Source organism: Heterodontus francisci, chromosome 5 (assembly GCF_036365525.1).
Source record: "Heterodontus francisci isolate sHetFra1 chromosome 5, sHetFra1.hap1, whole genome shotgun sequence".
NCBI lineage: Eukaryota > Metazoa > Chordata > Chondrichthyes > Heterodontiformes > Heterodontidae > Heterodontus > Heterodontus francisci.
In genome coordinates, this window is record NC_090375.1 from 136880347 (window position 1) to 136902106 (window position 21760).

A 21760-nucleotide genomic window follows, 5' to 3' on the forward strand; every position below is an offset into this window, starting at 1 on the left:
GAATGTTACCTATCATTTGTCAGATCAAGAATGGATATTACATCGGTCCCTTTGGAGTAGCATGGACTGCTTCATTATCAGAGAAATTGTGAATGGAGCTGAACACTGTGAAATCATCAGTGAACAGCGCACTCCTGATCTTATGATGGAACGAAGATCATTGATGAAGCAGCAGGAAAGGGTTGGGGCAAGGACTCTTACCTGAAGTACTCTTGCAATAATGACTGGCCACCACCAAACACACCCATCTTCCTTTGTGTCAGGTATGACTCCAGCCACTGGGAGTCTTCCTTTGACCCCTGTTGACTTCAGTTTTTTAGGGCTCCTGGGTGTCATACTCAGTTGAATGATGATTTTCTGTCAAGAGCAGATACTCTCCATGAGCATTCAGCTCGTGTCTGTTTTTGTGTCAGTAACAAGGTCTGGAACTGAATGGCATCAGCAACGCCAATGCTAGAAAATTCTGCAAATAGCTCATGGTCTGAATTGATAAATGTGATTAATAATTTCTTTCAAATGTACAGAGGAAAAAATAATTCAGTCAAAACTTAGATTTTTGAGAGACTGTGGCCATGAAGTAATTTTTTTAATGAAGGTATTAAAAGACACATAGCACAATTAAATAAAGAAATTTAATCATCATTGTCTTTACAAGCCCAATTCTTCCAGCTTAAATTTACTGTCTATATGTTTTATGCAGGCATATAATGTGTTGGAGACACAAGGTGAAACAAACAGAAATTCCACTTAATTATGCCAGTCATATCTCCTTTTTTAATGGCATTTGAAAATACAGAGGGATGTACGATCTATTCATTCTCCCCCAGGAAACAACAGCAATTCAAGACTGGTCATAAGTGGGTCCTACACAAATTTCCATCCAGTTAGCTCCAGCCTATCCCAATAATACCTGCACTCTTGACAGTAACCTTGAGGGAGCCTATTTGTTAAAGTATACATAGCACGAACATGCCAAAGACAAGGAACATAGGAACATAGGAACAGGAGTAGGCCATTCAGCCCATCAAACTTGGTCCACTAATCAATTAGATCATGGCTGATCATCTACTTAAACACCACATTCCCGTGCTATCGCCATAAGCCTTGATGTCATTTGTCTCCAGATATCTATTGATTTCTGTCTTGAGCTTGCTCAATGATTGAGCTTCCACAGCCCTCTGGGGTATAGAGAATTCCAATGATTCACCACCCTCTGAGTGAAGAAATTCCTTCTCATCTCAGTCTTAAATGGACTACCCCTTATCCTGAGACTATGTAACCAGCTTCTAGACTCAACAGCCAGGAGAAGCGTCCTATCTACATCCACCATGTCACGCCCTGTAAGAATGTTGTAAATGTCAATGAGATTACCTCTCATTCTTCGAAACTCTAGAGAATACAGGCCCAGTTTCCTCAATCTCTCCTCATAAGACAATCCCACCATCCCAGGCATTAGTTTGGTGAACCTCTGTTGCACTCTTTGTATAGCAAGTATATCCTTCTTTAGATAAGAAGACCAAAATTGTCTACAATACTTCAGATGCAGTCTCATCAAGGCTCTATACAATTGCCATAAGTCATCTTCTGTATTCAAATCCCATTGTGATGAAGGCCAACATACCATTTGCCTTCCTAATTGCTTGCTGCACCTGCATGCTAGTTTTTAATGATTTATGAACAAGGACAGTCAGGTCCCTTTGGATATCGACATTTCCCAACCTCTCACCTTTTAAGAAATATTCTGCCTTTCTGTTTTTTTTTTACCAATGTGGATCACTTCACACTTATTCACATTATATTCCATCTGCCATGTTCTTGCCCATTCACTTAGCCTGTCCAAGTCCCTTTGAAGCCTCCCTCACAACTTACATTCCCAAGATTTGTATCATCAGCAAATTTGGAAGTATTACAATTGGTTGCCACATCCAAATCATTTATATAGATTGTGAACAGCTGTGGCCCGAGCACTGATCCTTGTGGTACCCCATTAGTAACAGCCTGCCATCTTGAGAATGACCCATTTATTCCTTCTCTCTGTTCACTCTCTGTTAACCAATTCTCAATCCATACCCCCAATTACCCCCAATCCCATGCACTCTAATTTTGTTCACTAACCTCCTGTGTGGGACCTTATCAAAAGAATTCTGAAAATCCAAATACATCACATCCACTGGTTCTCCTTTATCTATGCTACAACATCCTCAAAAAACTCCAACAGGTTTGTCAAACACGATTTTCTTTTCATAAATCCTTATTGACTCTGCCCATTTTTACCATTAATTTCTCAGTGTTCAGTTATCACATCCTTTATAATAGATTCTAACATTTTTCCTTCTACTGATGTCAAACTAACAGGTCTGTAGTTCTCCATTCTCCCTCTCCCTCCTTTCTTAAATAGTGGGGCGACATTTGCTACATTCCAGTCTGCAGGAACCTTTCCAGAATCTATAGAATTTTGAAAGATAACCACCAATGAATCCACCATCTCTATAGTCACCTTCTTCAACACTCTGGGATATGGCTCATCTGCTCCAGGGGATTTATCAACCTTCAATCCAGTTAATTTTTCAAGTACTACCTCTTTACTCATACTAATTTCTTTCAGTCCCTCAGTTTCACAAGTTCCCTGGTTCCCCAGTATTTCTGGGAGATTTTCTGTATCTTCCTCCATGAAGACAGACACAAAGGGCTGAATTTTACACCAGCCCAGTGGGTCGGATGATGGCGTGGTGGCAGTGTAAAATTGAATGGGAGGCTCTGGGAGGCCTTCCCTCCCTGCCCCCACCTTCTGCCAACTTTACGGTGGTCGGGCGTGGGGGGGTGGGGGGCGGGGGAGGGGTGGGGGGGTAGGAAACGGCCTGTCCCCCCGAGGCCAATCAAGGTGGTTAAGTGGCCACCCCCCTGGCAAGGGCAAGGCAAGCCCAACTCACCTTGTCTCCTGGCTCCATGTAGTCAGCTGGGCTGCAGTTTCAGCAGTGGTCACCGCACCCGGTGATGATGCTGGGACTAAGAGCTGCTGGCACGCTGATTGGCCGGCAGCTCACTGAGGAGAAACCTCCTCCCTCAAGCGTGTGTAAGTCCCACCTCAGGACAATTAAAGCCCGGGGACCCGTAAAATATGGGTCGGTTCCCTGGGCTAGGTGGCAGTGGGTTCGCCACCAACTTTTACGTCAGTGGCGAAGTCCCGTCCGCCTACAATAAAATCCAGTCCAAAGTAATTGTTTAGTTTCTCCACCGTTTCCCTCTTCTCCAATATAAATTCTCATGTCTCCACCTGTAATGGGCCCACATTTGTCCTTGCTAATCTTTTCTATTCACATACCTAAAGAAGCTTTTACAGCCCGCCTTTCTGTTTCTCACTAGTTTGCATTCATATTCTCTTTTTCCTTTCTTCATCATTCTCTTGGCCATCCTGTGTTGGGTTTTAAATGCTCCCAATCCTCGGGGCTACCACTTTTCTGGCATCCTTGTAAGCCACTTCCTTTGATCTAATGCAATCTTTAACTTCTTTTGTTAGCCACAGTTGATTCACCTTTCCCATTATTTGCTTGTGTCTTCAAGGAAATATATATCTGTTGTAGACCATAGAACCACAGAATCATAAAAAAATTACCATACAGATGGAAGCCATTCAGCCCATCATGTCTGTGCCAGCGGAAAAAAAACTAGCTGCCTAATCTAAGCCACCTTCCAGCACCTGGTCCATAGCCTTGCCGGTTACAGCACTTCAGGTGCATGTCCAGGTACCTTTTAAAAGAATTGAGGATTTCTGCCTCCACCACCATTCCTGGCAGTGAATTCCACACACCCAACACCCTCTGGGTCAAAATGTTTATCCTCATGTGCCTACTAATCCTTCTACCAATCACCTTATGTCTGCGCCCCCTGGTAAATGACCTCTCCACTAGGGGAAACAGGTTCGTCCTGTCTACTCTATCTAGGCCCCTCATAATTTTGTACACCTCAATTAAGTCACCCCTCAGCCTCCTCTGTTCTAAGGATAAAAAGCCGAGCCTATGCAATCTTTCCTCATAACTGCAACTTTCAAGCCCTGGCAACATTCTTGTAAATCTCCTCTGTACTCACTCCGAGCAATTATGTCCTTTCTGTAATGTGGTGACCAGAACTGTACGCAATACTCCAGCTGTGGCCTAACCAGAATTTTATACAGTTCCAGCATTACATCCCTGCTTTTGTATTCTATACCTCGGCCAATAAAGGAAAGCATTCTATATGCCCTCTTCACCACTTTATCTACCTGTCCTGCCACCTTCAGGGACCTGTGGACATGCAATCCAAGTTCTCTAACTTCTTCTACCCCTCTCAATATCCACCCATTTATTGTGTATTTCATTGCTTTATTTTCCCTCCCCAAATGCATTACTTCACACTTCCCTGGTTGAATTCCATTTGCCACTTTTCCGCCCACTCAACCAAACCATTGATATCATTCTGGAGTCTACAGCTATCCTCTTCACTATCTACTACACAGCCAATTTTTGTGTCATCAGCAAATTTCCCAATCATGCCTCGCACATTTAAGTCCAAATCATTAATATATACCACAAACAGCATGGGACCCAACACTGAGCCTGTGGAACACCACTGGAAACTGCTTTCCATTCGCAAAACATCCGTCGACTACTACTCTTTGTTTCCTGTCCCTGAGCCAATTCTGGATCCAACCTGTCACATTCCCCTGTATCCCAAGTGCCAGGCAATGACCATCTCCAACAAGGGAGAATCTAACCATCTCCCCTTGACATTCAATGGCATGACGATTGCTGAATCCCCCACTATCAACATCCTGGAATTTATCATTGATCAGAAACTGAACTGGAGTGGCCATATAAATACCATGGCCACAAGAGCAGGTCAGAGGCTAGGAATCCTGCGGCGAGTAACTCACCTCCTGACTCCCCAAAGCCTTTCCACCATCTACAAGGCACAAGTCAGGAGTGTGACGGAATACTATCCACTTGCCTGGATGGGTGCAGCTCCAACAACACTCAAGAGGCTCAACAACATACAGAGCAAAGCAGCCCTCTTGATTGGCACTCCATCCACAAACATTCACTCCCTCCATCACCGAGGCACAGTGGCAGCAGTGTGTACCATCTACAAGATGCACTGCAGCAACGCACCAAGGATCCTTAGACAGCAGCTTCCAAACCTGCAACCTCTACCACCTAGAAGGACAAGGGCAGCAAATGCATGGGAATAACACCACCTGCAAGTTCCCCTCCAAGTCATACAACATCCTGACTTGGAACTAAATCGCTGTTCCTTCACTGTCGCTGGATCAAAATCCTGGAACTCCCTTCCTAACAGCACTGTGGGTGTACATACCTCACATGGACTGCAGAGGTTCAGGAAGGCAGCTCACCACCACCTTCTCAAGGGCAATTAGGGGTGGGCAATAAATGCTGGCCTAGCCAGCGATGCCCACATCCCATGAATGAATAAAACAAAAATTCCCAATCCACCATAGTCAATTTGCTCCTCATAGCTTCATAGTTTCCCATGTTCAGAGCTAAGACCCTAGTTTCAGAATTAACTATATCATAGTCAAACATAATGTCAATGTCATCATATTATAGTCACTATTTCTCAAAGACTCCTTTACAGCAAAGTTATTAATTGGCCCTTTTTCATTACATAATACTAAATCTAAAATAGCCTGATCCCTACTTGGTTCTTCAATGTACTGCTCCAGAAACCCATCTCATACACGCTCCAGGAGTTCATCCTCCGCAGCATTAGTGCTTGTTAGGTTTACCCAGTCTATATGTAAGTTGAAGTCACCCATTATTATTGCATTACCCACGTTACATGCATCTCTAATTTCCTGATTTATACCATACCCAACATTACCACTACTGTTTGGTCGCCTATAAACAATTCCCACCAATGTTTGCTGCCCCTTGCTGTTTCTTAGCTTCACCCAAACAAGTACTCCAACAAAAGAGCACAACAACATAATATTTCCCAATATGCTTTACTTCCCAACCTGCCACACTTATGTAAAACTTTGCTTCATATTACCAGATCACACACAAAGGATCCATTATACGGTCATTATCACCTAATTAACAATTTTAAACCTCACAATAATCTGATGATTATGTCTTTAACTAAGGGTTGCATATGAACAGTACTAGCCTACCATTCAATCAGTTACTATCTGGCCAAGGTACCCACTCCACCCTTCTACCCTTTGATTTATTTTCAGTTTTCCTCTCCATCACCAAACATAGAGGCCACTATTTTATAAAAGCAAAATACTGCGGATGCTGGAAATCTGAAATAAAAACAGGGCGGCACAGTGGTGCAGTGGTTAGCACCGCAGCCTCACAGCTCCAGCGACCCCGGTTCAATTCTGGGCACTGCCTGTGTGGAGTTTGCAAGTTCTCCCTGTGTCTGCGTGGGTTTCCTCCGGGAGCTCCGGTTTCCTCCCACATGCCAAAGACTTGCAGGTTGATAGGTAAATTGGCCATTAGAAATTGCCCCTAGTATAGGGAAAATATAGGGACAGGTGGGGATGTGGTAGGAATATGGAATTAGTGTAGGATTAGTATAAATGGGTGGTTGATGGTCGGCACAGACTCGGTGGGCTGAAGGGCCTGTTTCAGTGCTGTATCTCTAAACTAATGCTGCAGGTTCTCAGTTGCTGCACCAACACGTGTATTTTCACTGTGAGCCAGACTAAATTCAGAGAGGAGCTGAAGAATGCAGTGAAATACCCGCTTAATCTCATCGTAAATGCTGGAACCACTCAGCAGGTCTGGCAGCATCTGTGAAAAGAGAAGCAGAGTTAACGTTTCGGGTCAGTGACCCTTCTTCACCACTATTTTATGTTGGACTGGAGGCCCCGCCCACCTGCCAAAAAGTCAGAGTGAGCCCACCTCTGCCGGGCCTGGAAGCCACGCTATGATTTGATGTGGCCCAGGTCCTTAATTGGCCTCGGGCGGAACTTCTGTCCCTCTGAGGCAGGAAGTTCGTCCTCCAAGATCTGCCGGCCAATTAGCAGGCAGACAGCTCTTCAGTCTCAACAGCACTACAAGGGGCGGTGGTCACTGCTGGGACTGTACCCAGCCAGAAGAGCAAGAGCGATGCTGGCCCTGGAATGAAGGTAAGTTTGTTGGGCCTTGAATGGCAGGCAGTCTTTTTCTGAATGGCAGGCAGTGACTAGTGGATTCCGCAGGGATCGGTGTTAGGACCCCAGCTATTCACAATATACATTAATGATTTAGGTGAGGGAACTAAATGTAATATCTCCATATTTGCAGAAGTAGTGGGAGGATGAGTTGTGAGGAGGATGCTGAGAGGCTTCAGGGTGATTTGGACAAGTTGAGTGAGTGGGCTAATGCATGGCAGATGTAGTATAATGTGGATAACTGTGAGGTTATCCACTTTGGTAGCAAAAACAAGAAGGCAGATTATTATCTGAATGGCTATAAACTGAGAGAGGGGAATATGCAGCGAGACCTGGGTGTTCTCGTACACCAGTCGCTAAATGTAAGCATACAGCTCCAACAGGCGGTAAAAAAGGCAAATGGTATGTTGGCCTTCACAGTGAGAGGAATCGAGTACAGGAGCAGGGATGTCTTGCTGCAATTACACAGGGCTTTGGTGAGGCTACACCTGGAATATTGTGTGGAGTTTTGGTCTCCTTATCTGAGGAAGGATGTTCTTGCTATAGAGGGAGTGCAGCGAAGGTTTACCATACTGATTCCTGGGATGGCAGGACTGACGTATGAGGAGAGATTGAGTCGGTTAGGTTTATATTCGCTGGAGTTCAGAAGAGTGAGGGGAGATCTCATAGAAACCCATAAAATTCTAACAGGACTTGACAGGGCAGATGCAGGAAGGATGTTCATGGGCCCACATTCTGAAATTCCTTCCTAAAACCCTTCTTCTTCTCCACTCCCACACCTCCTATAAGATTCTCTTTAAAACCTACATCTTTGATCAAATTTTTGGTCACCTCTACTATTATCTCCTTCTTTGTCTCTGCATTAAACAGGAAAATGTCACTCCAAATTATCGGGGATGAAAAATTTGCTCTTAGGACTGAACCTGAGACAATATCTAACAGGAAAACACAAAATTATGACCTTTAGACATGGAGCACAACAGCAAAGAGGTAAGTTACATAATAATCTGCTAGGCCATATTAGAATATTTGTCAATTTTTGGACATCTTCCTCCAGGAACAATGTAAAAGCTCTGAAGAGTGTGCAAAAGCAAATTGCCAGAGCAATACTGGGGTTGTTTAGTAAATCAGAACTAAATTTAAGATATTCACTAAAAGAATGAAGAGACAGCTTAGTAGATTTCTTTTATTTAATTCAGAAAATTGCTAAGTCATAGCGTGTCCTATCAGAAGCATTTAAAGTAGCTTTTACGAGGAAAATGGGGGAAAAAAATGGCTGTGAGGAAAAGCCAGGAAAACTGAACTAAATGGATGTTTCTTTCAGAGCTGGCACAGTTGCAATGGGTTGAATTATCTCCTTCTATGGTGTGCAATTATTTCATTCTATTATTCTAATATATAGGTCTTTGAGATTATGTTGTGTGATAGTATTGACAAATATTGATGAGTTTATATCAAATGCCTCTACTGTTTTAACCTGCTTGTATTAATATGCCTTAATGGTAGCATTGCTGCCTCTGACTCAGATGATAAAGAGTTTAAGCCCCTTTCCAGACAGCCCCAGCAAATGGAGGCTAGAATATGGTCCCTAAATACTGAGTTGATATCCAGCAGACTACTTGTGTCTGGAGAGAGCGACCACTGGTTCAAATGTAATATTTCTGTCTCTGAGTCAAATAGGTTGGTTTTAGGCCCTACCCCAGACAGCCTTGGCGAGCAGAGATCACAATGTCAGCTATGAATACTGGGTTGACGGGTGCAAATAGCTCCTCCCATCATAAAGGGTAGGTGCGGTTCTTTTGCCGTGGTTGCAGCTTACCTAGGAGAAGGCACTCTGAAGATAAAAATCATGAAGAAGGCAAAAGCAAACCACTTCAGCTGGTAAGGACCCAGGAACTGTGTGTACAAGATTTGAGTTAGGACCTGCCATGGGGCAGAATAGAACTGATTATATATATTATTTATTATTAATATAACATCCTGATTATATATAGATTATGTATTAGTAATATAACATTGAACATTTATATAAAATGAATAACAATAATTCTCTATTGAGGGATTTGGTTTTGAGAGTTAGCTATTTCAGCAAATGAAAAGGAATCAGGCAGAAGCTGCATCTGCATGTTACAGATGGATTTAGCTTCTCTGAATGGGTTTGAAGCTGATCCCCATTCTTCCATGACCCCAGATCAGTGGTCTTATCCTCTACATTGTTACTTCATATCAAAGGGAAATGTTTGTAGGAAAAATTTGTAACTACAAAGCTTAAACATTTACATGATTAAAACATGACAACTTTAACAGTTAAATAATCTAAACAGGTTTTTAATTATAACTATAGCTGAGAAATTTGTTTGAAATAATTGACAATGCATTTGTATGGCATTTATCTGTTCACTGTTTTAGCGAAGGCATAAACCCATTCATTTTAATAGGTTAATTGAAAATCTATTTGTTTTGCTGTTAAAGATCATAAAAGCATCTTAAATTCTTTCTTTGAGCTATCTTTTGAATTTTTTGATCTATTTAAGTAACTTACCTGTCATTGACTGATATATTAACTATGTTTAATGATGCTATTATATTTTAATTAAATCAATATAGCTGAAATATGATCACTGAAGTGAAGAAAAGAATTTAACATTGTTTCACTTTAATCAATAATTTTCAATCAATTGCAAGACTGAAACGGTCAACATTGCTATGGCCAGTTAATTATTCCAATTTCCTTTGAGTAATCTATGACAGATCATCACTCACTCACGGTGGTGCAAATGTGAACATATTATTTTCCTGTTTCTTGAGTTGTAATTGAGTCTCAATTTCTGTATTCTATGACATTGTTCTTAATACAAACATACATAAGAACATACGTACTAGGAGCCGGAGTAGGCCATTCGGCCCCTTGAGCCTGCTCTGCCATTCTATAAGATCATGGCTGAACTGTTTGTGTACTTTCCTGCCCAGCCATTATATCCTTTGACTGTCTTGAGACGAACACAACTCCAAGATTATGCAAACCACGAGTGTGCCTTTCAGCATCATTTTAATGTTAATTTAGTTCACCTCGCTTCTAGCTGTTGATGGTAGGACAATGGCAATAGTAGGTCTTGTTGGATTGGTATACTGTCAAAACACTTAGTTTCTAACATATATTTTAATCAAGTTAGACTTTTTGTGATAGGGTAATTTTCTTTCTTTTTTATTGTTATTATTCATATGCAAATTTAATGAATGAGCAATGTACCTGAAATAAATTTTCATATTGACAATAAACTGAAATTGAATTGAATTGAACTTCTATGATGTGGATTTCATTCTAGTCCTGATTGAGGTCTTGTGGCCAGGAGTGTGATGGAATACTCTCCACTTGCCTGGATGAGTACAGCTCCATTCACCAGATGGACTGCCGTGGTTCATGAATATGGCTCACCACCACCTTCTCAAGGGCAATTAGGGATGAGCAACAATTGCTGGCCTTGCCAGAAATGCTCACATCCCATGAAAGAATAAAAAAAAACATTGATTCTTTCCACGCCGAATGCCATCTTGCTGAGACCGTTAAACGCAGGCTGTCGTGTCTGTGCCAGAGTATGCAAAGTAGGCAGATTGTAATGCTAGCCACTGTCTAAAGCTGATTTGACACCAGACCTGCCATTTTCTTCCTCGCTGCTGTACCCAGTGCCCTCTCTTAAACATACATGGCTGAACATGCATACAACACAAGGGACACTCCTCCACCAGCACTATTTAAAAGTATCATCATCCAACTTGCAGGTTCGTGGCTTATTACCTTCTAATGGTTCTGGATGCATTTGTGGAAGTGCTGAGTGTTTTCAGGACTTGATAAGAGTTGGAGGGAATGATGCTGCACTTAGGGAAGGCTTTGGTTGCTACTGCAAGGGTTCTGAGCCCACCACTTGTTCTGTGTCATGGGGGCGATAGTAGCAGTCCCCCTTGGGATGCAGCATCAGAGGGAGATGGAAGAGAGGCAGCAAAGAAGACAAGCTGCTTGCAGAGGGAGGAGGAGGTGGGGATAAGGGTTCTTAGCAGGAGGTCTCACCCACCTCGGGTATTGCAGAAGCACTTGTCCTACCTTTACCAAAGCCAGGAGCACTGCATTCGGTGGTTGTGGTTCACCAATGAGGCAATAACAGAACTGTGCCATCTCTTGGAACCAGACCTGAAGCCTCAGAGCAGGGTGGGGACAGTGCTGCCAATGGCCATGAATGTGACCATGGCACTGAATGTTTTCACGAGCAGATCCTTCTAGGCTGGAACATGTGATATAGCAAAAATCTCGTAGATTGCTATCCATCGCTGTATCTAGGAGGTGGCAGAGTCTCTGTAAGCCAGAAGGGAGGATTGCCTGAGCATAAAGAAAAAGCCGAGTGCACATGTGGCTTTGCCAGGATAGTAGGCCTCTTAATGGTGCAGGAGGCCATTGACTGCATACATGTGGCTTTGTGGATGCCGCATCTCAATGGTGAGATGTAACAAAATCCACAAAGCTTTCCAATCACTTAATGTTGTGTTGGTGTGTGCCACGATCAGCACATTAAGCTGGTGAATCCTGGTAGCAGTTATAATTCATTCATCTTGTGCCAGGAAGCTGCTCCATCAATCTTTCAGCTACCGCATGTGGCCAGACATACAATGACAGCCATACTGCGTTGAGGCATGTGAAGATGAATGGGTCCTGAAGCAATGTTTCCTCTACCTGGACTGTTCTGGAGGAGGCCTCCAGTACACATTGGAATGGGTGTCTGGTTTTTTAGTAATCAGCTCCAAAATCCACAACCTAACAATCATGAGGGCACAGATCTTGCCGCAGCAGATTCGGCGAACACCTCAGGGTGGGGAGGAAGAGGACGAAGAGGAAGAAGAGATGGATGAGGAAGAGAGGAGGTAGCTGGCACATCCACATTCCAGATGGACTGTCTGTGAACATATCATTTGACTCCGGTTTGCATGAATAAAATCCCAGATCTTCATTGCTCAACAATTTCCCATCTTACCTTTCCTCTATTATGGACCATTGCAGCATCCTCTTGATCACAATCCTGAAGTAAGAGCCACCAGAAAGAAACCATTCCCCACCAACCTTATCCAATAACTCATCCAATACTCCATACAATACTCAACTAATCACCCTTGTACATTCTCTTAGTGTCTGTCTTGCAAGTGCCTTTGCCTGGCCTAGTGCTTCTCGCAGTGCTACCCCAGTGGCTGTAGCATGGCTGGTAGAACAAAGAACAAAGAACAGAGAACAAAGAACAGTACAGCACAGGAACAGGCCATTTGGCCCTCCAAGCCTGCGCCGATCTTGAAGCCTGCCTAAACTAACACCTTCTGCACTTCCGGGGCCCATATCCCTCTATTCCCTTCCTATTCATATATTTGTCAATATGTCTCTTAAACATCGCTATCGTACCTGCTTCCACCACCTCCCCTGGCAGCAAGTTCCAGGCACTCACCACCCTCTGTGTAAAAAACTTGCCTCGCACATCCCCTCTAAACTTTGCCCCTCGCACCTTAAACCTATGTCAGTAACTGACTCTTTCACCCTGGGGAAAAACTTCTGACTATCCACTCTGTTCATGCCACTCATAACTTTGTAAACCTCTATCATGTCGCCCCTCCACCTCCGTTGTTCCAGTGAAAACAATCCGAGTTTTTCCAACCTCTCCTCATAGCTAATTGCCCCTAGTATAGGTAGGTGGTAGGGAAATACATAGGGACAGGTGGGGATGTGGTAGGAATATGGGATCAGTGTAGGATTAGTATAAATGGGTGGTTGATGGTCGGCACAGACTCGGTGGGCCGAAGGGCCTGTTTCAGTGCTGTATCTCTAAATAAATAAAAAAAAATAATGCCCTCCAGACCAGGCAACATCCTGGTAAACCTCCTTTGTACCCTCTCCAAAGCCTCCACGTCCTTCTGGTAGTGTGGCGACCAGAATTGCACGCAATATTCTAAGTGTGGCCTAACTAAAGTTCTGTACAGCTGCAGCATGACTTGCCTATTTTTATACTCTATGCCCCAACCGATGAAGGCAAGCATGCCGTATGCCTTCTTGACTACCTTATCCACCTGCGTTGCTACTTTCAGTGACCTGTGGACCTGTACGCCCAGATCTCTCTGCCTGTCAATACTCCTAAGGATTCTGCCATTTACTGTATACCTCCCACCTGCATTAGACCTTCCAAAATGCATTACCTCACATTTGTCCGGATTAAACTCCATCTGCCATTTCTCCGCCCAAGTCTCCAACCGATCTATATCCTGCTGTATCCTCTGACAATCCTCATCATTATCCGCAACTCCACCAACCTTTGTGTCGTCCGCAAACTTACTAATCAGACCAGCTACATTTTCTTCCAAATCATTTATATATGCTACAAACAGCAAAGGTCCCAGCACTGATCCCTGTGGAACACCACTAGTCACATCCCTCCATTCAGAAAAACACCCATCCACTGTTACCCTCTGTCTTCTGTAACTGAGCCAGTGCTGACTTTCACTGGGGGAGACTGCAGATGGCCTTGCAGGATGCCCTTGAGCACAGCTGGGCCTTGAAGGCCCAGTTTCGGACTGTATCATCTCAGCATGGGCGGCAGAAGTCTGGCTGGCTGACAGTCAACAGCAAGGGCACAGGCCGCTTGGCAGTTGTGGGAGCACAAATGCTCTCATCCTGAGAGGGGACAGCAGGTTCGTGCACCACGGAGCCACTGGCACTTCCCCGGGCCAGTAATCCCAGTAATCTGTTGGAGGACAGATTGCAGGACAGCTGTGAGAACCAGCAAGCCCCTTTGAGTTCTGGTATCTACAGCATTCTGGCAGTTGTTTGAGTCTGAATGGACTTGCTTGGGAATAAGCTCAGTCTGAGCTTCCACTGCAACACTCAGACTGGATGGCTTCTGCTTGTGCTGCAGCGGGAGCTGAGACACAGCCATCAGGTGCTACACGATGGTTGGGTCCGCAAGTGTCCTCATGGACTACTTCCACGCAGGAAAGTATGGACAACAAGCTCTGAAAGTCGGATCCAGACTCCTCCATGCTCCTTGACAATGACAGCAGACTGTCTGACAGCCCTGCCAATATGTCAAGCAATTTTATGTGTATGCCCATCAACCTTTTTCTATAACCCGTCCCATTGAGGTTCTCATATGAGTGATCTGCAAAAGAACTCGTGCGAGACTTTGCCCTCATGGAAGCTGGTACCCTCATTTCTTGCTGGCCTGGTTGCCCACTCATGCCCAGTCACTGACCAGATGCAGATTCTGCCTCTAAATTTTGCACAGTGCCATTATTTGAACTGGTGGCTGCAAGTGTCAGATCTCGTGACAGCTTTCTTTCTCCCCTGAGATCTTCAGCCTCCTGCCTCACTGGCTGGCCAGACAGCAGTTCTTGTGTATCTGAAAGCATAAGGGCACAATGGCAGGGTTGCAGAGCTGGGGTGAGGGAGGGGAGGAAAGCAAGAGGTGCAGGATACACCATCTGCAGTTTGTAAATCCAAACAGATTGTGGGATGAAGGTGAACTGGGATTTGAGAAGGTGCATTGAGCATGAACATACCATCATCCTTGATGGTTTCAGCTCCGCTGCTGGCCCAGCCTCAGTCATAACTGCTCCAATTATCCCCAGCACCATCTACTCCAGGGGGGTGAGCATGTGCAGCCGTGCCTGCCCCCTCACCCCCACCATCAGATAGCTGCTGCTGCATGTATTATGGGCCATCCTGTAGTGTTAAAGAAAGGGAAGTGTGTCAGTGAGTGTGGTGCAATGTGTTTAGGTGATGTGTTAAATAGCTGGCAGTGTGTGCAAGTTGTGAGATACGGGCATGAGCAGTGCTAAATGTGTGGCGGTGAGGTGAAGCTATGAATATGAGGTTTGAGTTGGAGTTGATAGAGATTGTTGATAGCTGAGTGAAGGAGCTTTATTGAATGAAGCAGTATGTGAAGGTAATGGTACAGTTGAATGCATTCACTGAGCTTAACTACTTGTGTGAGATCATTAATCTTTATTCGGCACTGCATCCAGATCCTCAGAGCTAGACTGCTGGCATTGATGACTACAACTATCTTCTCCCACTACCCCAGAGAGAAACAGATCTCTCTCCTCCTGTCCATCTCCTGCACCAAGGCTTCCAGTGCAGCATCCGAAAACCTTATGGCAGAGATTCTGGGCTGTTGCACCATTAATGTAGCTTCTTCCTGGTATTTCACTCTTCTTTAAGCAGTTGCAGCCCTGCTGCAGCCAGAATGCACCTTGCCTTTAAAAGGTGTAGTCTTGCTTTAAGTAGTTCAGGCTAGCTTTAAGTGGTGTTAGCTTCACATGAACTTAGGCCTCCTGCTGAGGTATTCAGCCACATAGCAGTGTGTTTGGCACTGGGCTGCACACCAAAATTATTATAATTAGCGGCATAAAGTTTGCATGCTGCCTGCATCACTTTGAATGGTTGCGGGGTAATCGCGCATCATGATCCTGGTGCTCAATTGGGGACTATCCAGTTTAGTCTCTTGCATTCCTCTCTGACTATTGTTTCAAATAAACAGCTGATGAATGCAGCAATCTTCTTCAAAAAGACTGAGGATTGTTGGTGTGGGAAAATGAAATATTACACATATGCAGTAGGAGATACTATTTCAGGTTAGATTGAAAGCCACATTTTTGCAAATTAATTGCCCAATTTTTGTAAAATGTAACAAACCAAATCGAAGTGACAATGGACTGTCTCCTGTTCTATAAAAGTAATTTCAATTCAAAAGAAAATCTACAAATTTAGCTCAAATGAACAAATCTTATTCAATGGCCTGCATCTTTCTGCCATAGTACAGTGAATTTATTGAATGACATTTTTGTTTCTGATAAGGACTTTTCTATTCTGGTAGAATTGTATGTCAATTTAATTATTGTATAAAGTTAACATGATATACCCAGCTGCAGTCACTATATGATGAACAAATTTGCCTCATGGAGACGAAGAGGGAGTGACTCTGAAGAATGACAACGCCATTTGCAAAGAACAGTGTGTTTTTCATAAGGAAGCTTATGAGAATGTGGAATTCTTTAAACAAGTGGCCATTCAGACAAAGATTACATAGTCATTTAAATATAACTGTATACATATTTGAAAAGGAACATATAAAAGGATAATGGAATGGGAAGGGATATGGGATTAGATAGTTCCAGAAGAACAGCTAGCACTGGCCCAAACAAGATGGGTTGAATACTCTGCTACACTGTAATTTTCCATGACACAAAACACTCTTTTGGAATCACATTTCATCCTTTTATGTTACCTTTCCATTGTAATTCTTTGAACTTTGGCATGCCTCATAATTCAAATTAGGAACAATGCATAAAGTGCAAACTAAGACAGTGATTTACAACCTACAGTGTTATCTGACAGGACTTCCAGGAAACTTATCACCATTAAATCTGACCTGGAAGTGCTGATATTAGGGGATGATTTTAACTTGGTTAAGCTAGCATTAACAATGCTGATGAAAGGTCATTGACCTAAAATGTTAATGTTGTTTCTTTTTCCACAGATGCTGCCTGACCTGATTCATATTTCCAGCCTTTTCTGTTTTTATTTCAGATTTCAAGCATCTGCAGTATTTTGCTTTCAGCATTAATAAGACTGAAACAGCTTCAAAATGTGTTCAGTAGAATTACAGCTCACTAATACTGCCATTTTTAAAGGGACCCATAGATGGGAAGCCAGAGTGCTTGCCTGTATCAGGTGATGGGCTCTTTTAATGTGCAAACTGAGGTTCTATGATGTAAATACGATCCTGATTGCTATTGTGACACAGATGTGAGTGGAGCCTGCACCATTCCCTTTCCCAACGGTTTTACTGGCAATACAGAAGAAGACGTCCAAAAATTTAAGCATTGTCACGCATGATCATTAACCTTCCCCGCCATGCACCTGCTTCATCCTTAGGATTTAACTTGCTGTTGACCAGGCAGCTTCTGCGCTGCCCAATATGTTGTCAGCCGAAATACCACAAGATGCATTGAGATGGTTGTAGCTCTCTAGTTTCATTTAAAATGTACCACTTTGACTAAGCTTTTTGTTAGTTCTTCCAATCTGTTATAGAAAAGTATGCTTGTTTGCACAACAAAATCTATACTTTTCATTCTAGATTCTTCACAAAAGGATCATCAGACATCTAACAGATACTTGCTGAAATAGACCAGAACCATCATTTTGTTATTTGGATTAAGCCAGAACAAATGTGTAAAACTGATCAGGTTAAGATCAGGAAGTGTTTAATAATGTTCTGCATAATCAGGTTATGGAGGTTTGAGGCGAATCAAAAGTATTGAGATCAATATTCCTGGTTGGTAAAGAGGGAAGAATCAAATATGAAACAACTATGAAATATATATGTTTATTTTTAAAAATGGGCATTTTTGCATTAATCAGAACAAGAAGTTAAGGTACAAATAAGGGAACAACAATGTGCATTTATGTAGCACCTTTTTCACAAAAAGAATTCCAAAGCACCTCACAAAGGTGTAATTAAAAATGAGTGCCCAAGCCAAAGAGGAAGAGATTAGAAGATTAGAATGCGAAAGTAACTGTCTAACTGGTCGTTGTCAGTCTCATAGCTGTACAGAATAACATTGTTGGGTGAACAGCTAGATCTGATGCACAGGTCTTCAACTTTACAGTCAGAATATTTTTGGGACCCATAGCCTTTGCACGTAGTTGGTTCTTAACGTCAATTGAAGTGAACTGAATTAGTTGGATATTAGCATTTCTGAATATTGGGAGAAGGCACAGTAGGATAATCCATTTGGCACTTTTGGCTTGAAGACTCTTGCAAATGCTTTGGCATTGTCTCTTGCACTCGTGTTGTGCTCCACCATCCTTGAGGATGGGATATACTTCCACTTATTTTGCTTGACAGGATGTGGGAGGTGAAATTCAGATCAGCACCACTGGAGACCACAGAAGTCGGGAGCCCTCCAAATGGTGTGCGGCAGCTACTTACCGCGCAACCCGCACGGCGTCCTATGGTGGGAAGGGTGCACGTGCAGGTGTTCCCTGTGTACACCTGAAGCCTGAACTGGTGCTGTCATGATGTCACTCAGTTCTATCTGTTGATTTGATGCTCTATTTGTGAACTTGGACCACGCAGGTAGATTGTGAGTGGACAAACTGGCAGTTCAATATAGGAAATTGTGAGATAATCCACTTTGGACCTCAGAAATGTAGATCAGGATATTTTCTAAATGGTGAGAAGCTGAGAACTGAGAATGAGCAGAGAAATTTAGGGGTCCAGGTACAGACATCACTAAAAACTAGTGGACAGGTACAAAAAATTATTTAAAAAACTAATGGAATTTTTGCCTTCATCTCAAGGGGTCTATATACAAAGGGATGGAATTTCTGCCACTTATACAAAGCTCCAGTAAGACCTGATTTGGGGTACTGCATTTAGTCTGAGCACTGCACCTTATGAAGGTTATATTGGCCTTGGAGGGGGTGCAGCACAGATTCACTGGAATAGTACTAGAGTTAAGAGGTTTAAATTATGGGCATAAGTTGCATAGACTAGGCTTGCATTCCCCTGAGTATAGAGGATTAAGGAGTTATTTAACTGAGCTGTTTAAGATGATTAAAGTATTTGATAGGGTAGATAGAGAGAAACTATTTTCTCTGGTGGGGAAATCCAGAACAAGTGAGTGTAACCTTAAAATTAGTGCAAGTGATGCCAGGAAGCATTTCTTCATACAAAGGGTAATGGAAATCTGGAACTTTCTCCCTCCAAAATGTTGTTGAAGCCAGGCCTATTGAAAATTCAAGAATTGAGATGGATAAATTGTTGTCATGCAAGGGTATTATGAAATAGGAAACTAGGGCATGTAAATGGAAATAAGGTATAGGTCAGCCATGATCTAACTGAATGGCGGAACAGGCTCGGCAGGCTGAATAGCCTATTACTTGACTGGATGTGATGGAGCTATTATGCTTTATTCAGATCCATTAGTTGTCCAACCATTTTTGTGGTCAACATGCACATAGTCCTTCCTATGTTGTAGTTTCACCAGATTGATGACTTAGTCAGGCGTGATCCAATTTCTAGTTCAAAATTTTCATCCTCACCTCCTGTGCAGTAATCTGGCTGGAAGAAAAGCATACCCATTACAATTAATTTGAATGGAATGAAGATCAGCCCGGTTCTATAAAGTGCATGTGATCCACCCCACCAGAACAACACTCATGTGGTGAAGATGGAAATCTACCCCAAGGAATTGTAGAATCATTTAATTTGGAGCATGAAGATTATTCATATTTGGAATAAGAGCCAGTATGTCTCTGATGTGAGGTACAGACTTGATTATTAGAATAACCATCAATGGAGCAAGCAACCTGTTGTGTCAAATGAGGTGAAAAGAGAATCAATAGTGGTGGACATATGGAGATGCCTGAAACATTGATGGGGAGGCTATAGTGATGAGGATCAATTATTGCGATAAATGAACATTAAAATGGAATAATATTGAAACGGTTATTGTCATTTTTAGTGAGGGGCTATCACTCCAAATTTCTGTTAGGCAAAGAAATATAAGAAGGACTTGCCTTGATTGAGGGAGATACAAATGGTAAAGACAGTTAAAGACTGACATGAGTCAGAAAGATTCTATGGAAAAAGAAACTCAGTAAGTTGAATGGTCTGCACTTCCTTCTCAGAAGATAAATATATCAGGATGACCTTAGATTGGATATTGATCAAAAGTGAGGATATAAAAGGGAGGGTCACAAAATCCAATATGTTGCCTTATATAAAATAGCAGGGCCTTATCTAAGAAGTCCAGACTTTTCCCATTTATATATAACATTTTCGGAGATTTCTAATGATAAGACAGAAATCTTTTCAAACTAACTTTTAATAAATTCTATAATTTAATAAAAGGGCAGAAAGGTTTGTTGAGTTTTATGCTTTGAAATATTAGCCATATCAGCAACCACTGAATGTCAGAAATAACAACAAATATGCCTCTAGTTGTGTTTTCCTTTGCAGGGAAACCTCATGACCAGGGGGTTGTGCAACAGTCATTCCTCATTGCATTAAAAGAGACATGCTTTTAAATTCTTACTTAACTTGTGCCTTGCAGTAAAGGTGAAATTTTTGTTTGATCTCAATCTCAAATTATTGATGAACTGTCCAAAATGTAAGGTCTTATCAATTGTTTATCTAATCTTCTAGATCTCTCTTTGGTTGTTTCACAAAAAAAAGCAATGTTATTCAAGAAAGGGTGTAAGGACAGTTCTAACAACTACAGGCCAGTTTGTTTAACATCAGTGGTGGCTAAGGTTTTAGAAACAATAATCAGGGGAAAGTAAATCAACAGTCACTCGGAGAGGTTCGAGTTAAGTAAGTATAGTCAGCACGGATTTGTAAAAGGGAGATCATGCTTGACTAATCTAATTGAATTTTTTGATGAAGTAACAGAAGGTTGATGAAGGCAATGCGGTGGATGTTGTTTATATGGATTTTATGAAAGCGTTTGATAAGGTACCACATAAAAAGCTGGTTAACAATATTAAGGCTCATGGAAGAGGATAAAAATTGGATAAAAAAAGTTGGCTTAAGGACAAAAAACAGCGAGTCACAGTAAATAGTTGTTTTTCAGATTGGAGGATGGTAGTCAGTGGTGCTCCCCAAGGGTCAGTGCTTGGACTGCTTTTTTTGCTACACATAAATGATTTGGATCTTGGAATACAGAGTTGAATTTCAAAATTTGCTGATGACACCAAACTTGGATGTGTGGCAAACTGTGAGGATGATATGGATCGTCTGCAACAGGACATAGATAGGCTAGCAGAATGGGCAGACAGGTGGCAGATGGAATTTAATACTAACAAGTGTGAGGTGATGCATTTAGGCAGAAGAAATAGGGAGAGGCAATATATACTTAAAGGTGCAGTTCTAAAGAATGTGCAGGAACAGAGGGACCTGGGGTGCATGTGCATAGGCCTTTGAAGGCAGCAGGATATATTGAGAGAATGGTTAGTAAAGCATATGGGATCTTGGGCTTCATAAATAGAGGCATTGGGCTGAATTTTATAAGCTTGCCGCCGTTCTCGGTGGCAAGCTTGAAAGAAGGTGTGGCGCATGCGAGACTTGTGCGCCACTGAGCCCCTGTGATATTTTGCGCGGGGGCTCATTTAAATGGAGGGGCGGAGAGGCTGCCTCCGATGATGTCATGGGGGGGGGGGCAGCCGCTTCGTTCCGGCAATGGCAGCCGATGCCACCACACAGGCGCTGGTGCCATTTTTGAAGGGCTTCAAGCCCTGACAGATCATTTGAATGTTTAAAGGGAACATTACCTTTAATTTAAATAAAAACAGTAAAGTTCACATCAAAGACCCTCTTTCACCACCCCGCCCCCCTCCAATAATCAAACAATAAATTTATTTCCCTGTCCCCCCAAAAAACCATTTTTGCCAGTCCCGACCTTTTACCCCAAAACTTTATGATCTCTGCCCTTCAACCCCTTCCCACCATCCCCTCGGCCAATGGAATCAGTTTTCTCCGCTCCCCCTCTCCCGACCTCAAAATGACACTCCTCCCC